Raw genomic sequence first — 20461 nt, 5'->3', positions numbered from 1 at the left:
TGCTATGCTAATCCACGGTCCTCAGTGACTGTAATCTATGCTACAGTTTAACATCTGTCTTATGTTGAGAAGATGTTCGAGTTAAAAAAATACAAATTAATATTTAATAATGAAACTTATAGCATTTATCACTCTCATTTCAGCTACTCCTGCATATCTACCTCAAGTACACCCAAGCTTCCCATAATCGACAACCAATGCAAAATCGCCTGCGCACTGCTGCCTAAAAGCGGACAAAATCCAACGCGAACACATTTTTCTGCGGCGGCGCAGCGAGCTGACAAAATTACGTCACCAGCCTCAAAAGATGGATATCAATTTTTTCGTTGCCAAACCGCACCTTCTTTGAGGTAATTGGGAAGCTCCGATTCCTTCATCTTCATCTCGTGATCCCATATATCAAAACTCTCGCAAGAGATCACAACCAATCCGAAGAAAAAACGCTAAAGCCCGTATGACACTTCCCAATTTATTGGCCAATCCATTGGATATTGGATTGTGGACCCACTGACACACACCAATTTCTAGCCCAATCTCCGTTTCACAATATTGGGCACAATTTCTTGGCCAATCTACAATTTAGAACAGGTTCTATTTTCTCGAGGCCAATCTCCAATCAGAACTCAGTCTTGTCGACTCCTAGTGGCCAAAACTAGAAGCTCTTTGCAAAACATTTCACCTCGGAATTTTAATATCATATATAAAAACTTTAGAAGCATAGCAATCCATGGAATAGCTCAAATAATTAATATGTACTTTGAGAGAACATAAATTCACAAACATCAACTGTCTAAAGTTGGTAATTCGGAAATAACATTTCGGATATTTAATGAATAAAAACGTCGTGATTCTCCTCGATTGCGTCTATATTTTGTTTAAATTACAATTATTAAACTATTTTTCATGATGTGAGCGCTAAAGTTTCGGTTGAAATTCCCAATTGATGACACAATCTCTGTTTATTCGATGAACATATTCCAGCCAAAACGAGCCGCTACGTTATCTTGGCTCACCTATGAGATCACAATATTTCCAATCTCTCATCATTCAAGGAACTCACCCGAATGAAATTTCGAGCAATTCGAAAATATCTTTGCAGCCCCTCGAAATAGTAATAAAATTTACAATTATCATGCCACCTCCCATTCTGTAGCTCATTGGCAATCAATCTGCGTCTTGCATTTTGTGTTATGTGGCGTTCTCTAGTGGGGTATTAGAACACTATAACAGCCAATATTGGTGTAAATATTGGTACGTGTCATACGATGCCTAAAGCCCAATATTTTAACCAATATTGCGCGCCGATATATTGGCCAATAAATTGGCAAGTGTCATACGGGCTTAAAAGTGATATCTATCCTTCTTATCCACTAAGTTCAGCCGAGAGAATCGCAAATATTTTTCCCGAGCGTTGACTGTCAGTAACGTGAATTGGATATCCCACCACCTCCATTTTTTATATGGCACTCTAGATTAGATAAGCCCGCTGTCTATGGGTATAAAGTCCTCTTCCTAAGCCAAAGGACGAGCATATCTCGTTCATGTTGCGTCTGGGGAACTGATCCGCCATCTTGTGGTTCAAATCCTGTTATCTTAGAAGTATTTTTCCGTCGTTTTGGATTAAGATTTCTGTAAGTTTTAAAGTAAGCATTGAAGGTAGAGGTTTGCTTCATGAGAGTGAAATAATCTTCTAACGTCAGTAACAGAAGTAATTTATTTTAAGTTTCAGGATTGCCTTGTCTGCATTGGAAAAAGAAGAGCCGAGGAAGGAGCGAACACCGATATCTAACGGTTTGCCTTCTCTATTGGGTAAGTAATTGCAAACGAATTTAAGCTACGCTTTTTTATAATTATGCATAATAGCGTGATTGCCTTTTTTATATAAGAATGCCTTTAAAATGCAAGATTAATTCAAATACAATCGACCAACAGAGTTTGAACGTAATTTATGATAGGAATAGTTAGCAAAATATTTCTTGTGTTATATCTATAGAAAGGTTTTCGCCAGAAGTGCATTACGCACTTTTCCGAAGGTTTATAGACTCAATGCGATATTCCGAAATTCTTTTTTGACTTTTGATTCAGATTTAGTTTCGATTTATACTGGCGTTACCAATTTTGGCATGCGGTCTGAGGAACCGTTGCGTTTTATTATAGTGAATACTTTCAACATTACTATTTCAAATGTCAACAATCATCGCTATCTTCATATTTTTGAATAATAAGGACATGAGAGACTGAAAAATTAACTTTTATTATAACTTGCTAGAGGACCCTATAAACTTCACATCACCTTCATCAATGAAGGTGATCTGAAGTTCTACAAAAATCTATTGTTCTTCGTTCGTTTCCTTAAAATTCGAAGATGGGTAAACCGTCCTTCTTCTCTCAACCACGTCACGGATTATGTTCTCATTATGATATAAATAGTTATATCAACAATTAGGTACGTACCATTATTTTTTTGTAAGTACCGTTTATAGGTTACCAATATTAATTGCAGTTATTTAATAATACTTGCTTACGTTTTGATTTGAATCGATGATCTGATGAAGATGCGTTTGAAGTTCTTTAGTAATAAGTAATTCGCTTCACCGTTTGATTGTGAGCACAACGCCTACCCGTTTTCGTATCTGGAGCGTGTTTAGCTTAGAATCCATTTCCCTTCATCTTGTGATGTTAAATCTCAATAATCTCGCAAAAAATACCAAACAATTCAAAGATAAATAGTAAAAAGTGTTTAGTCGTATTTTAAATGTCAATAATCATCGCTATCTTCATATCCGCCCTTTTTATTTATTATGTTCGCTTGAGAGGATCGTAATAATTTTCTCCCAAAAGATGAATAGCAGTATTGAATATTTATAATCCCTTAACCTTCAGTTTCTATGCGTCACAAACGATTAGATAATCCCCTTCTCTGTAGGTGTAGAGGCCTCAACCTATGCCACAGTTCGAGCAGATTATGATCGAGTTGTACATGGGAAAACGATCCGCCATTTTTCTTCAACTCTTGTTATCTGAGAAGTATTTGTCCATCATAATATAGGACTGTAATTTCTGTAAGTTTAATAAGGCATTTAAGGAAGGTTTACTTCATGCAAGTATAATAATTTTCCCATTTCATTTACAGAAGTAATTTATTTTACATTTCAGGATTGCCTTCTCTGTATTGGAAGTAGGGGAGTCGAGGAAGGAACGAATATCGATTCCAACCAGATTACCTAACCTATTGGGTAAGTACATGCAAACGCATTTATGCTTTTTCTTATAAATTACCCATTACTGTGTGATTGCCTTACTTCAAATAAGCATGCCATTCAAGTGCAAGATTTTATCTAACACAATCGACCAACTGAGTTTGAATGTAATGTATGGTAAGAATGGATAGTAAATATTTCTCTTGTTTTATCCAAAAAACGTTTTTTGCCACAGTTTACCTAGTAATTATTCCGTAGCTGAAAAACACTACTACGAAAATCTATTTCAAATGAAATCCACCAATTCCTTTTCCACGAGACGTAGTCCTATCGCAAAATAATATGTACGAAATAGCTTTTTAACTTCCTCAATCAGAGGCCGCCATAAGGCAGTTCTTATGAACTGATTATTTACTGCTTTTGTTTAAATGAATGGTACTCCTGGGAAAATGGAGGGAGACCATCCGGCTGGAAGCACGAATAGCCTTTTTCGAATAAATATTCTTCGTTGACATTCGAAGCAATTGTTCCCTTCCGTTCGACAAATTTACCGCACATTTTAAGTACATTGACAGAACATATCTTTAGGCACGCGACTAGGTGGGGACACATATTATGAAAATAGGCAGAAGTGAATTTAGTTTATGATATTATAATGTGAAAAACACAAAAGACAAATTTGCACCAACAAGTACCTAAATTAATTTTGTTGGGACAACTCTTCCTGTGCACTTTCATTCTCAGCACAATGCTATAAAATATGAGTAAATTGATAACTGGCATTTAAATATTTGTACAGTCAAAGTGAGCTCCTACCAAGCGTATATCGCTACATCCAATGAAATACTGAAAGACAAATTTTATGAAAATCATTGAATTTTAATGCTAAAATCCCCCTCTGAAATCTGAAATGGGTTCGATTTCTTCAGTTATCAGTACAACAATTATCTCTTAAGATAAATGAATAATCACAGGAATTAATGTTCATTTAAATGTACACGATTAGTAAATCTATTTCTCATATTGTCCAAAAGTGAACCCATGCAGCTCAGGGCTTCAACTTGCAAAGGATATTTTCTTTCGATCATTTCTCTAAAGCAGCGTTTGCAATGGAAAGATGTTGGTAGTCCTTTCCTCCGAGATGACAAAAACAGGTGAAGGCAGAGTCGATGTGAAGCGCAGATAAGATATCCCAAATGGAGAGATTAGCGACCTCAACGCTTCTCCATTTATCTTTGGACGCTGAGTTTAGCCACGAGAGTTGAAATACTTGCAGAGCGATATGAAATTGGAAGATGGGCTAGAATAAAACTTCCTCAACGACTTCTTACGATCCAATAACATTATCGAAACTTTAAGTAATATTTCCTGTTTGCTTCAGAGATACGTCCCATTAGCGTCTCAAATATAATCAATATTTGAGACGAATAAGTCTCTATTATACTCTTTTCATTACGACTCAGAACATGAATTCTTCCATCAGTCACTGCTTGGAGAAAAAATTACGGATTATCGTCTGGAGGAGTATATAATTACGACCATACGGGCTCGATATTTTTTCGGTGCATTTCTAACTCGGCAAACGCGAGCGGTAATAATTCCTTTAACAAATAGCATTTTTTCCTATGAACGTTGATATAGGGTTACTCCGGCGGTAAGCTTTTTTTAAAATTAATTTATAGCTTTTCTTCATGTCTGAACCTGAAGGATTCTGAAAGCTACCGCTATACGTTGCAACGCTAGGTATTGACCAAGCGCTACATTACCCCACAGCAGGAAAGTGTAAAAAATCGTGTATTTCAAAGAACCAAATGAGTCTTAACGTTTTTTTAAAGTACCATTCGAAAGTAAAATACCGAAAAATACGTATTCAGACATGCAATTTCAGCAGAATGCAAGTTATTTATAGAAAGTAAATGCGTTTAGGTATTACCACTGTCAATGATGACAATCAAATGAAATTTTGTCGGAGTTATGCGTAAAAAATGGAACTTCCCTCAAATTTCCCGATATAGAGTTATTTTAAACGTCACAGCCGTGAGGCACAATCTTCAAATACGGTTATTAAGTTTTATGAAGCGCGTTTAATTGAAGAGTTACACAAATATTATAATAAATTATTAAATGGAGAGTTGCAAATACAATAATAATTGAGCGACAAATATTGATGTATTTTGTCTTTTTGTAATCTTTGCTTTATTTAAATATTCACATCAACTCGATCACACATTATTTTTACTCATACAATGGTCTTATTACTCTTTTCCTATTTTCTAACCAGTTTCTGCTTGCAGTGTAAGTTACCTCTGTATGAATTTATTTTTCCAGTAATTTCAGCCACAGCAATTCCATGACAATTTGACCTACTTTTTTCATTCAATCTGAATGTGAATGCAATTCAATGTCTGAAGTCAATATCATTTCAAAGAAGGGATTCAGATCCTTTTTCCAATGCAAATAATACGTACTTAAGTTGAGCACTTCACTCCAATTTATTTAGATATTATGTCCTCCAACTCAACTGTTTTCCTCTGAGTTACCCATCCAATCTGCAAATTGGCTGTCTTTTTCTCTCTGAATACAACTGTTTTGTATTGCGTAGGGTATTTTGAAAGCAATTCCGTTTGCTGTTTTCATGCCGTGAAGAAATGTGAATAGGAACTCACGGAACGATCCCAACATGCATCGCCTTATACAGTTCACTATAGTATACATAAAAGTAACGGCCGTCATGATACGAGCTAGTGAGAATAGACACCAGTATATCAGTCACTTATTCGGACGGAGATAAAATAGAGATAGTTTGTCTTGTTCAAATGTTTCCCGTCGCACAATGTTTAACGACAAAAAGTTCTATAAATACAAATTTCACTTGAGCGATAGTAGCATAATAAATTTCATTGGGATCCTCTTCTCCCATCCCAAAACCATTAGTATTTTCAAAACCTTTTTTGTTTATTTTTTAAAAATAACGGCACAGTAGCCATCCCCGATAATAATGGAAAGAATTGAGTAATATCAAAGAAATTAATCTCAGTTGAAAATGTACCTACTTCCAATTATTTTCTCTTCCGATATCATTTTTCTTAGTGCTACCACAAGCAAAGGATATTTTTCCATCACATTCATAAAGCGGCCTTTGCAGTTAATGCAGTGATGTAGCAAGGAATATGCTCGGGGGGGAATAGGAAGTGACCCCCCTAGGAAACAGGGAGTTCGGGATAATTTTAAATGCCAGGGAATATATTTCATACCATTTTGGCAATTGAAATTTAACTTTGATCAGACGTAGGTGTCGGGGATGAGCGAGTAGCACTCGTTGGTCTCGGGTCGGGAATCGAGTGGGGCTGTGCGAGACTCTCGAGACCTCCCGAGAGTCTCGCACGAGTCTCGTCAAGACTCTCGACTGCCAGGCGAGACTTTCGCCGCGCCCAGGGAGTCTCGTCCCGACAATGCAGAGAAATGAAATTCTCGTCTTGACCGCCGAGACGAAACTCTCGCACATCACAAGTATCGAATCAAGTCGAGTGCGGCAATTGTGAACTAGGCAACGAGACAATGCATCCTCCAACATATTCTCATTTTTCGAATCCCCTTGTGAATATTCTACAGAGTCAGAATACGGTAGTTTCCTTCATCAAAGAAAAGAAAACGCATTGATTACGAATCCTTACCCACCACTAGTGTATCCATAATGTACAAATTATTCGATTTAGAATCCCAGTTTATACGAATGTTAATGGTCAATTTTTACCTCATTTGAAAAAAAGGTCAGTTTGGCGTACATGCTATTCAACTCCATGTGACTTGTCTTAGGGATATAAATTCTATACGAGTAAATAGGAATTTTACATCGTCTCTACCAGTGTACGCTTGGGGCACAGAACTCAGGGAAACATCTCTTATAAATCACCTATTAAAATTGCCTAAGGTCGGAAAGTTTCCTTCGTTTGATAGGGTAATAATAATCCTTATTTAAGCCAAATGCGACGTGCTACCAGGGTACTCTGCTACGTAGGAAGGTAGCCTGGGTACCTGCTAGCAGCATTCATCGTAGCAGCGCACATACCCTCGCCCTAAGGTCACCTAACACGGCGAAGGCGGGAACCAGAATGACATCACACGGGGTTTTCCCTGCATTCATAATTAGCCGTCGCGTTTTCGCGCGCTTGAAAATTTCACATTTCCTTAAAAGCAAAAAATAAATATCGTGATCTAAATCTAAAAGCGTGAAAAGCGTACTCCAGGAGTAATAATCTTTCGGTTTAGACGATAAAAACATAAGAGGAAACGACCCTATTGTGAACTAGGCATTAAGACAATGCATTCTCCAATATATTCTCATTCTTCGAATGTCCTTCCGAATATTCAATACTCTGATTGCTTAATATGATATAACAAGGAAACACTAATGACGATGTTTGTTGGTAATAGTGTCAGAATAGGGTAGTTTCCTTCATCAAAGAAAACGAAAGGCATTGATTGCGATTCCTCAACCACAATTAGTGTATTCATAATATACAAATTATTTGGTTTTAGAAATCCCAGTTTATACTAATGTTATTGGTCAATTTTAACTTCATTTGAAAAAAGGCCAGTTTGGCGTCCATGCGATGCCACTCCACGTGTCGTCACAGGGATCTAGTTTCTTTACGAGTAGATAGGAGTTTTACATCGTCTGAGATTACCAATGCACGCGTGAGGCACTGAGCTCAGGGAAACATGTCTTGATAATCACCTATCAACACAGCCTATGGTCGGAAAGTTTCCTTCACTTGATAGGGTATTAATAATCCTAATAAAATAAGCCAAGCGCTACCTACAAGCTGCCTACTCTGCCACCTGCTAGCAGCCTTCATCGCAGCAGCGCACATACCCTCGCCCCAAGGTCATCTCACACGGCGACAGCGGGAACCAGAATGCGGTACATTGTCGACGCCGGGATTTCCTACGCACTGTCCTCTCATCTTTCACCCCCTATAAATGTCCATGACCATCCGACATCCGAGTCATATGCGTTACCTTGGTAATGTGGCGTGGTCGGTAATTTCGTTCGGGGGCATCCATAACCAGGAGGATTTTTTAAAAACAGGGTACTAAACAGAATGTTTTAAACTAATTTTAATATTTTTCATAATTGAAAAACCTTCATTTATTCAAAGAATTTTTTTTTAATTATTGATTTTTCAATATTTTGTTTTCTTTGATGGAGGTGAGTAATTGTGTTCCCATATTTTTGGGGGGGGGGAGGGTCCGGACCCTCTGGACCTCTCCTCTCTCCACGGCACTGCCTTGGAGACCCCCTTTCACAAGATTCAATCCTTCGGGAATACGCCGTCGCTCTGCTTATCTCCATCGTGTTTCTCTCTTATCTCATTTGTATTCTCCTGCTGTCCACCTCTTATCTCCCACTCCAACCGCTTTCGATCTTTCTTTGAAATTCGCGATATCTTTCTCTAGATGGAATTCTGTGTGCGTGACAACTTACTCTTGTCTACCCCCACACGTACAAAGAAATTGAAATGGATCAGAGAGATAGCATTGAGTCATTTGGTGATAACGAAAAAAAACAACATTTTACTTCTTAACGATCGTGTCTTCGGTCACGTACGCATTCCTGAAATATCGAGTTTTGAAATATCCAGAAAAAGTAGTTTTTCTTGGAACAAGAGTTATTCTCCCTTTAGTTTTTTTTTCACCTATCACAGATTGCATGGCAATATTTTTTTGGAATGGATTTTAAGTATTTTTTGTTCGAATTGTCTCATTATTTAGTTTCAATTTAATATATTCTTTGAAAGAAACGATTCTAGCCGCAACTGAGAATGAATATCGAAGAAAAAATATTCACTCAAACGAAAAATAAAGTTGCATTTAATAAGAAAAGAGATAAAATATTGCTCTCTAAAAAATGTAAAAAACATTTGAATATTGGACAAGATAAGAATTTAAAAATTCACCTACGTTCTTTCTCACACTTACAACAAAAGGCAAAATTGTTCCCTTTACATTTTCTTGCATCACTTGTCCCCATTTTACTGCTCTCTGTTGTGCAATCACTTCCGCTGAAGGGATGGAAAAGTTTCATTTTGTACTCCGTGTAAACTTTTGTACGCCCTGTATGTATCAGGGATGAATTTTAGAGATTGTCATCAATATTTCTTGATTTTGTTAACTATAAGCACGATGGCTATAGTGTGAGGATGTTACACCGCATCCAATGTATCTGAAACATAAATCAAGGGGCCACAAGAGGCGAGAGAAAGTGACGGTTGTAGGGAAAGAGCGATCGACTTGCGCGGCTTTCCGCAAACAATGGAGGGCTGAGAGGCGAGCGAACAGTCACAGGAGAAACAGTGTTTATCAAAACCATAGAAGAGCGGAGAAGGCATTCGGTTCTCCTTCGACACTTACCTTTTAAGGTAAAGATTTTGCTGTAGATATATATTCCTGGTATCAAATGGCGTGAACATCATAAGATTATATCATTTCCCATTTTCAGGAATAAATATTTAAGCTAAGTTAATTGGATAGTTACAGCCTTGAGTTTTTCAATTGTTTTAATTTATTGTTTACGGATATTCGACGGAATTTAGTCATTTTCGCAGTTAAAGCTTCAGATGTTAAGGCACCACAACAAAACAATAGTGGGTAAATATCATTTGCTATGGTAAAAAAAGTTGTTATGACTTCGGTAATTTTGTATGTTATAAAGTATCCGTAATTATTAAAATCATACCATATCAGACCATATTATTATATATTATCATATAATTCCAAGGTGGTGCTAGTAGCAAGGTGGACTCCGTACGCTCCTATCATTCATGGAAATCATTCAAGCAAATTTGAACATGTTCTAAATTTCATTCGAATAATCATTTGAATGCAGAAAATTTCAGTTTCAGACGGTGAATGACGGTCATTTGCAAGATCATTCGTTAAATCATCCGCATGGTCATTCGATTTAATATCCACTAAGTAAAACATCCATAAAGGCCTGGTTACACGGTGCATTAACCCGTACGGGTTAATGTATGAATGCGTGTTTGTTTGCATGTCTGAATTCATGGACGTTTGCGTGAATGAGAAGCATAAATGAGCGGTTACACGGTACATGCGTTCACACAAGTTTTCACACATTTTCTCGTAACGCGAGGCGTTTAGTTTTTGTTTATTCCCTCTATGGTGCGCAAAATTTAAATGTATAAACAGTATCATTAGGTAGGAAGCAGACGATACCTACCAGAAAATAATTCCCTTTTCGTTGTTTCCTGTAGGACCAGGAAATTTCACGTACTGGTAATATATTTGCGCTGCCGTGTAAACAGTGGTTTTCATTGTAGTAGCCGAAGTTGTTTCATTTCGTGCCAGTAATATTTATTTATATTTAATATTTATTGTTATCGCTCGCTTAATGTTATCTCAATAGTACTCTATTTATATCAAAACGTTATCAAAGTTAATACTTAGGCTGAAAATTTGTTGACGCATCTTGTTTTTAAGCCGTGTTTGCTAGACATTTTTCTGTCATCTGTTTCACTGAGTGTAGATGATGTATGAGAGTAGATATTTTTAATAATTTATTCTACTTTTGTCCGGGACGGTTATAAAGTTAAGAAGATATTTGCTGCTGATGGAAAAGTGGTTTAGAGATCTGGTCGTTTTATGAATTTGCTAATGTTAGTCGTCTTTTTGTGGTGGGCCTGTGCATTCCCACCTCGGACGTATAAAAGGTATAATTGTCGTTAATTCCTATGATATAAATAATGTTTAAATGTGTTCTATTAGTCGTATATGATAGCCGTTGTATTTCACAAATGTCGTGTTGAAAACTCTGTTATAACCTCATCGATTGTTTTGTTCCGGCATATTACAACCAATAAAATACCATAGGCATAATCTTGATATGTCCGGCATACATACCGGGATATTCTATATGAATATTAGTGTAAATGGTGAGTTTGTGGTAGGATTCAAGCTCTTACGATACCATACAAATACGCGTAAAGAGTTACTGAATAGCCCTGCAGATGACAACTAATTTTGTCGTTTCCCACCAGGCGGCTCTGTTATCAACTTGTGCGAATGCATGAACGAAATTAGAAGAGGTTCTATTTTCCGTTCACGCGTTCATGCATTTGTACATTTTGGGGTGGTTACACGGTGAATTTTTCCGTTCATTCTCGCGTTCATACATTTAGACATTAACCCGTACGGGTTAATGCACCGTGTAACCAGGCCTTAACACTTTCCTGTCGGCGCCTACGAGAGGAAAAATTTTTACGTATTACCAGTAGGATAGGATTTGAGACAAAACTCAATATGTGCCCGGCCCCGGTCACTGGGCTATGAATTGTGTTTTAATTTGGTTATGCGTTATTTGAGGTCACTAAAATAGGCCTTCTAACCCCATCTTTGAGCAAGTTCATGGTCAATTGATTGAGTTACCAGTGTTTTTAAATATAAAATTTCTTTTGAATTTCAATAATTTACTCTTCTGAAGGAATTAATGACATTTATTAAGCATTTTGGATATTTAAAATGATTTCTTGCATTGATTACAGCAATGTTCGTGAACACGGCAGAAAAACTCCAATTATACATCCATAATTAGTATGTATGTACACTGTACATTGTACAGGTGACTAGGGTGCCTTCACAGCGTTGGGTTGCGTCGACGTGACGAAAGCTCTAGCCCCATCGCCAAATATTGCCCTTGACAGCTCTGCATTGCGAAAACAAATGAAACGCGAGAGTCGTCGGCTCTCTAAACATTGGCCCTAGAACAGGTCGATTCATGATTTCGATAATCGTGCAATACGAATGTTGTTTGTACATTCTCGCGCCTCATCATTCCTCAAAATGTTCTTCCTAGCTGTTAATTACGTTAAAATTAAATTTGCCGATTATAGAGTCGTTAATCATTTATCATCAGTGATGGCACTTGCCTATGCATTATTATGGCTACATTCTATTTCCTAAATCTAACTACATGAAAAATAGAAAATTACGTACAGATAGTGAAAATAAGTAGCGTTAAATGGCATCAGAAAAATTTATTTGGGATCGTCGTTGCTAAAACAGCTATGCGCAGCCAAAATACCCAAATAACTTCAACTTGAGCGATCACGAGGGTACAGTTATGTTATATAAATTGCTATTAAAACGACCATAGTCATTAGCAAGGAAGTCTCAAAACTGTATATATCTGGCAATACCGATAATGGATGCGTGCTATGCCAATCTACGGTCCTCAGTGACTGTAATCTATGTTAGAGTTTAACATGTCTTTTGTTAAGAAAAATTTCGAGTTAGAAAAAAATACAAATTAATATTAAATAATAAACCTTATAGCATTCATCACTCCCATTTCAGCTACTCCTGCATGTCTGCTTCCAGCAAACCTAAGCTTCCCATAAACGACAACCAATGCGAAATCGCCCGCGCACTGCTGCCGAAACGCGGAGAAAATCCAACGCGAACACATTTTTCTGCGATGGCGCAGAGAGCTGACGAAATTACGTCATCAACTTTCGATGACGGATTTCAATTTTTCATTTGCCAAGCCGCACCTTCTATGGAGTGATTGGGAAGCTCCGATTCCTTTATCTTCATCTCGTGATCCCATGCGTCAAAAATCTCGCAAGAGATCACAACCATTCCGAAGAAAAAACGTTAAAAGTGATATTTATCCTTATTATCCACTAAGTTCAGTCGAGAAAACCGCAAATATTTTCGCCCAAGCGTCGACTGGCACTATCGTGAATTGGCAATCCCTACACCTCCATTTTTTATGAGGCACTAAAGATTAGATAAGCCCGCTGTCTGTGGGTATAAAGGCCTCTTCCTCAGCCATAGGACGAGCATATCTCGTTCGTGTTGCGTCTGGGGAACTAATCCGCTCTCTTGTGGTTCAAATCCTGTTATCTTAGAAGTATTTGACCATCGTTTTGCATTAAAATTTCTGTAAGTTTATAAAAGCCGTTGAAAGATAAGGTTTGCTTTCCTGGAGTATAATAATTTTCTCATGTCAGTAACTGTAGTAATTTCTTTTACGTTTCAGGAATGCCTTTTCTGCATTGGGAATAGGACAGCCGAGGAAAGAGGGAATACCGATATCTAACGGGTTGCCTTCACTATTGGGTAAGTAATTGCTACGGCATTTAATCTACGCTTTTTTTTAATTACGCATAATAGCGTGATTTTATATAAGAATGCCTTCAAAGTACAAGATGAAATCTAATGCAATCGATAAACAGAGTCTGAACGTAATTTTTGATAGGAATGGTTAGCAAATATTTCTTGTGTTATATCCATAGAAAGTTTTTCGCCACCGTGTATTACATACTACTTCCATTGTTTATAGACTTAATGCGATGTTCCGAAATTCTATTTAACCGAAATCTTCATTTTTTTAATCATGGGGAAATACTTATTGCAATGTTAGTGCGTAAAAATTGCTTTTGGGAGCTCAAGACCATGTTACTGAGAGGCCATCTTTATTCAGTTCTCATGAACTGATTTTTTTTTACTGTTTTTCAGATTTAGTTTCGATTTATTCAGGCGTTCCCAATTTTGGCATGTGGTCTGAAGATTTGCTGCGTTTTTTTAATTGTGAATACTTTCAAAATTACTATTTTAAATATAAAAAATCATCACTTTCTTCATATTTTTGAGTAATAAGGACATGAGGTACTTCAAAATTAACTTTTTTTATTACGTACTACAGGACACATTAACTTCACATCACCTTCATTTAACAAGCTATGCATACAAAAATCAATTGTTTTTCGTTTGTTTCTCTAAAATCTAAAAACGGCTAAACGAACCTTTTTCTTTCAATCACGTCACGTATTAACTTCTTTTTATTTCATAAATAACTATATCAACAAATAAGTACATACCAACAATTATTATTTGCGTATCGTTAATGGGTTATCACTATTATTGCAGTTATTTAATAATACTTGCATACGTTTTTATTTGAATCGATGATCTGATAGAGATGCGTTTGCAGTTCTTGGGCAATAGTTCGCTTCACGGTTTGATTGTGAGCACAACGCCTAACCGTTCATTCATATCTGGATGCAGCATTCGTATCTGGATTGACCGTGGGGGCAGATGTTATCCAGTGTTTTTATCGTCGAATCCATTACCTTCGTCTTGTGAATCTATACCTCAATAATATCGCAAAAAATCGCAAACAATGCAAAGATAAATAGTAAAAAGTGATATCTGCCGTTTTGATCCATTTTCTTCAGTTGTGAGGATCGTAATAATTTTTGCCCAAACGATGAATAGCACTATTGAATATTTATAATCCTTTAACCTTCAGTTTCTATACGTCACAAAAGATTAGATAATCCCGTTCTTTGTGGGTGTAGAGACCTCACCCTACGCCACAGTACAAGCAGATCTCGATCGAGTTGTATACGGGGAAATGATCCGTCATTTTTTCTTCACCTTTTTAATCTGAGGAGTATATTTCCATCAATTTGTACTGACATTTATGCAAGTTTGAAAAGGCATTAAAGAGAGGTTAACTTCATAAGAGTATAATAATTTTCCCATGTCAGTAACATAAGTAATTTATTTTACGTTTCAGGATTGCCTTCTCTGCATTGGGAATAGGAGAGCCGAGGAAGGAGGAATACAAATTTCAACTAGATTTGCCTAACCTATTGGGTGAGTATTTGCAAACACATTCCATATAAGTTTTCTTTGAATTATGCATAATAGCGTGATTGCCTTTTTATGTATGAATCTCTTTCAAATGCAATATTAAATCTAATACAATCGACCAACAGACTTTGAACGTAATTTATTATTAGAATGGTTTGCAAATATTTCTTGTGTTTTATAAATAGAAAGTTTTACGCCACCGTGTATTACATACTACTTCCAAAGTTTATAGACTTAATGCGATGTTCCGAAATTATATTTAAACGAAATATTCATTTTTATATTCGCTGAGAAATAGTGTTATTGCAACGTTAGTGCGGAAAAGTAGCTTGTGGGCACTCATCTTAATCACAGGCCATCATTAGTAAGTTCTTATGAGCTGAGTATTTTTAACTTTTGTTTCAGATGCATTTTTGACCCGCACAGGCCTTCAAAATTTAATTAATGTAAATTTGGCATGCGGTCTGAGAGATCGTTGCGTTTTTCAATCGTGAATACTTTCAAAATTTCTATTTTTAATTCCAATCATCATCGCATTCTTTTTTTGGAGTAATAACGACATGGGATTCTTAAAAATTAACTTATTTAGTGAAAAATATTTCTCGGGTTTGCATCCAGGTTAAAGCTTTTATGTAAGCCGACGTTTTGGAAGACGACTTGTCTTCCATCCTCAAGGCTGTGTTACTTGAATGAAGTTCAATTTCACACTGAACAGGATCGACCGTTTACGGAGACAACAATACGGCTCAGGTGTCGTCCGATTGGCTGTAGGTCTTTTGAAATTCTTCACGTTTAACCCTTGTGTTTTTCATACAGCTGAATACAGGTCTCCATGTAGTGCTTAGATAAAATCCGGTGTCCCGATTGAAATTTTTGGGATTGAGGCGGATCTCTATTGCTTCCTTAACTACGCGGTCCCAGTAACGTTGAGCATGGCAAAGGATTTTGGTGTCGTCCCATTTAATAGCATGGTCTTCATCAATGCTGTGTTCCGCCACGGCCGACTTTTCTGGTTGCGCTAGTCTGAAAAATCTCCGGTGTTCTTTCAGCCTCGTCTCAATCGTTCGGCCCTGTCTCCCCCACGTACATTTTACCACATTCACAAGGTATTCCATAAACCCCTGGTGTCTTCAACCCAATCGGATCTTTCACCCTAACCAAGCGGTGCCTTAATTTAGGTGGTGGCAGATGGACAGTTTTGATATTATACCGTCGTAGAATGCGGTGGATCTTACCAGATATGGTTGACACATATGGGATTAAGGCTGTTGATAGCGGTTTTTCAGGCGGCTCATCCGGGCAACTCTTTTGTTTTATGTTGAGTCTGCTTAGGGCCTTAAAAATCTCTTGTTTTCCATAGCCATTCCGTAAAAATGTTGTCTTAAGGTGGTCTAACTCGGCTGAGATGCTTGTATTATCTGATATTAACTTGGCTCTATGGACCAAGGTAGATAATACAGCGGCCTTCTGCGATGGATGGTGGTGGCTCTGTCCGTTGAGATACAGGTCAGTATGCGTTGGCTTCCTATAAACGGAATGACCTAGGCTCCCATCTTCTTTCCTATGTATTAGGATGTCCAGGAAAGGAAGTCGCCCATTCTCTTCTACCTCCATGGTAAATGTGATGCTCGGGTGTTGGTTGTTCATATGTGTCAAAAATTCCTGCAATGCAGCTGTGCCATGTGGCCAAACTAAAAAAGAATCGTCCACATATCTGAAAAAACATTTTGGACGGCAGGGAGCGGTATCGAGGGCTTTTCTCTCAAAATCTTCCATGAAGAAATTAACGATAGCCGGTGATATTGGTGAACCCATTGCGACACCATCCATTTGCTCATAAAAAATAACCTCAGAAGAAAAATAGGCATTAATGAAGACCATGCTATTAAATGGGACGACACCAAAATCCTTTGCCATGCTCAACGTTACTGGGACCGCGTAGTTAAGGAAGCAATAGAGATCCACCTCAATCCCAAAAATTTCAATCGGGACACCGGATTTTATCTAAGCACTACATGGAGACCTGTATTCAGCTGTATGAAAAACACAAGGGTTAAACGTGAAGAATTTCAAAAGACCTACAGCCAATCGGACGACACCTGAGCCGTATTGTTGTCTCCGTAAACGGTCGATCCTGTTCAGTGTGAAATTGAACTTCATTCAAGTAACACAGCCTTGAGGATGGAAGACAAGTCGTCTTCCAAAACGTCGGCTTACATAAAAGCTTTAACCTGGATGCAAACCCGAGAAATATTTGTCAGAAGTATTCACCAGGAAAAACTTAAAAACTTATTTAGTATTTACTACAGGACATAATAAACTGCAAATCTCCTTCATTTATCAAGCTTTGTATAGAAAAATCAATTGTCCTTTGTTCGTCTTGCCAACATCCAAAAACGGCTAAAGCGACCTTCTTCTCTCAACCACGGCACGGATTATCTTATCATTATGTTAGAAATAACTATACAAACATAAAGGTACTTATCGACAATTTTTTGGTCGGTAATATACATAGGTTATCACTTTTAAACTCGGTTATTTAATAAAACTTGCTTATGTTTGTATTTAAATCGTTTCTCTGATGAAGAAGCGTTTTCAGCTTTTGGGCCAATAGTTCGCGTCACTATTTTATTGTGAGCACAACGCTTGTCAGCTTTCTTATCTGGATTACCCGTGGAGATAGAGGCTAGCCAGTGTATTCAGCTCAATATCCATTACTTTCATCTTCATCTCGTGATCCCATATCTCAGTAATCTCGCGAAAAATCGCAACCAACCCAAAAAATAACGTTAAAAAGATATCTATCCTTATTACCCATTATGTTCAGTCGAGAAAATGGCAATTATTTTCGCCCAAGCGACTGTAAGTCCATTGATTGTTAGGCGGTACGAAGTTCGCCGGGTCAGCTAGCTATCTCCTTACCCGGGGAGCCCTGCCTTGGAATATTTAGGAAATCCCTTGCTAAGAAATGGATTTTGACAGGGTTCTGCTTCTCAATAACAGGATATAAGTTTATGAAAAATAACAATTGCATAAGATAAAGTTCTGTGAAATGTGGGACTATCACAGCTCATAAAATTCAATAATGAAGTAAGGCTGTTTTTCTTCAACTTCCGATGTGTTATGAAAAGAAGACGAAGTGATTGATTAGAAATTATTCCATTCTAAACATTAAGCACACTTGTGGTGTTCTGGAGACATGATTGCCTCGATGAATGAGGAATTGGTCGTGCCAGTAAACACGATTTACTATACCTTCTTCATAGGATGTTTCCGCTAATGACTTCCATTAATTTTGGCTTTGTCCTGAAGCTCATCGCCCGTTTGAAAATAATTCCATCCTAGCCACGTCTTCACTTCAGCGTGAAGATGGAATGGTGGATGGATGGAGATAAAATGATCACCAATTGTGCATGACAGATGGAATCCTTGAACTGTCCATTTTCAACATATTTCAAGGTTACGCAGTCGATTCGGTAATCCCGTGGTTAAGTAATGTTACATAATATAAGTGATGGTGTGTATGGGGAAGGCATTTGAGAAGTAAGGTAATTTTCATTTCTTTGAGGATATAAGGAAGTGAGGAGGAAAACTTGGGACTTCGCTTGTTTTGACGAAAGAAAAATTACACTATACTTGCCGTCCAGAAAGTAACTGAGCATATATATATATATATATATATATATACTACTTCATTCATTCACACGGCGCCTTAAGCGCAAACATACATAAATTCAGAGGTAAGGAAAGAAAGGGATAGGGACATGGAATAGAAAATGGACGAGGACAACGGTGCTGTGGTAGGTGGAAAAAAGCCAGAAATCAGAGGGTAAAAATGCGGCCTGACTGGGACTCGAACCCAGAACCTCCTGGTTGCCGGCCAGGTGCTCTACCAGTTGCGCTACCAGGACGCTTAGATTTACCATGATTTCGGCGGGGGTTTATACACAGAAAACTCCCTTTGCTGTGGCCCACGAGAGTAACCAATAGATGGCACTGGGGCAGCTCACCACTCACCAAGGGAAGGAATGGACGAGGACACAAGGATGAAAGGAAAGGAACACACTCACACGATAGTAGGAAAGAGACAGGAACATGCGTTTCGGGGCACGCAGAGTCCAAGTGAAATAAGCCAATATGGCCGATACACTACTTCATTCATTCACACGGCGCCTTAAGCGCAAACATACATATAAATTCAGAGGTAAGGAAAGAAAGGGATAGGAACATGGAATAGAAAATGGACGAGGACAACGGTGCTGTGGTAGGTGGAAAAAAGCCAGAAATCAGAGGGTAAAAATGCGGCCTGACTGGGACTCGAACCCAGAACCTCCTGGTTGCCGGCCAGGTGCTCTACCAGTTGCGCTACCAGGACGCTTAGATTTACCATGATTTCTAAATTTATAAATTTATGATTTCTAGATTACTATGATTTCTAGATTTATAAATATATATATATATATATATAATTTTTTGATGTATTTCCACTCATGGCATCTGCTATTAAGTTGTTACTCAGGAACATTTTTTCTATTTGAATACAAGAGGGCAGCACTTTTCCATAACAATTCAATGCGTATGACATGTTTCGGCTCACAGATTCATCATCTGGTACAAGAATTGTTCATTAAATAGGGTGGAAAAGTGTAACCATCTCTAATTTAATTGTTTCAAACTTCCACCATGTAGCACCTGCATTTGTTGATTTTCATCTATTGTTCTTACTTCTTTTTTCTGTTTTTCAGCAGCCTATTTTCCCATTTTATCATGTCACATAATAGATTTTCGAGCATATCATCTCTATTTTCATTCCAACCTCACTTCCCTCATTATTATAGGTTACGTAATAAACGATAGGTACTCCTGCTTTGTAGAAAACTGTCCCGACATTTTTAGCGTAGCTATATTTATTTTGGCCTCCAGCGGAATTGTTATTTCCTCATAAAAACGATGGTTGTGAGTGATTGAATTTCAAAAATGCCATTCCAGAGCATTTTCCTTTCTAATTTGCGTTGCATAGTAAGCGAGATATTTTTTATCTAGTCACACTTATTCTTTAGTTTTTATGCTCCCACTCTGCTATTTACATCTTTTAAGGTAATCATTTGATATTCATTCATTTTCTTTGCAGTCAACATTTCATCCTTTCGTAGAACATTGAGATCGTGTGTTACTCCTCGCTGACCAACGCCACCACGCCTGGTTCCCATTGGCAACTTCCTGTATTCTGAATCCAACATACTCTTAAATAATTATTTCATTCTTTCGAAATAAAAATGGCAAGCAACATTTCTGCTAGTGGCGCTGAGCAATTTGTTGAGGAGAGGCTTTTAAATGGATTGTTTACTGGTCCATTGCTTCAGCATAAAGAGCTGCTGAACATGTTGGAAGATGTCGATGTTAGGTACATGCGGCAAAAAACACTTTTGCATGTTGGTGTGGGACTAGGAAAAACTGATTGGGTGGAGGAACTATTGGCAAGAGGGGCAAACACAGACATTACAGATGAAAGTCAAAATAATGCATTGTCTTCGGCCGAGGAGATGGTGCGGCAGTTCCCCGACGATGTGGACCGTGCA

At 37.7% G+C, this 20461-nt stretch overlaps 2 protein-coding genes and 1 long non-coding RNA gene across 5 annotated transcripts in view; 2 read left to right on the top strand and 1 right to left on the bottom strand.

Annotated features, from left to right (window-relative positions):
• LOC124173173 overlaps window positions 1-20461 on the bottom strand; it is a 386795-nt gene that overhangs the window by 239745 nt on the left and 126589 nt on the right. The gene's annotated exons all lie outside the window — the stretch shown is intronic.
• LOC124173175 overlaps window positions 1-20461 on the top strand; it is a 144316-nt gene that overhangs the window by 118772 nt on the left and 5083 nt on the right. The gene's annotated exons all lie outside the window — the stretch shown is intronic.
• LOC124173188 lies at window positions 1541-20334 on the top strand. Of its 3 annotated transcripts, none has more exons than XR_006868430.1 (5): window positions 1541-1631; window positions 1730-1809; window positions 3157-3236; window positions 14806-14885; window positions 20014-20334. It is a non-coding gene; the product is annotated as an uncharacterized LOC124173188 (long non-coding RNA). The 3 variants fall into 3 exon arrangements; XR_006868429.1 differs by having other exon boundaries at window positions 1724-1809; XR_006868428.1 differs by having other exon boundaries at window positions 1707-1809.

The sequence above is a fragment of the Ischnura elegans genome (genome assembly GCF_921293095.1).
Source record: "Ischnura elegans chromosome 13 unlocalized genomic scaffold, ioIscEleg1.1 SUPER_13_unloc_4, whole genome shotgun sequence".
Classification (NCBI taxonomy): domain Eukaryota; kingdom Metazoa; phylum Arthropoda; class Insecta; order Odonata; family Coenagrionidae; genus Ischnura; species Ischnura elegans.
Note: the sequence above shows the minus strand (reverse complement) of the source record. Positions and strands in the feature narration are given on the sequence as shown.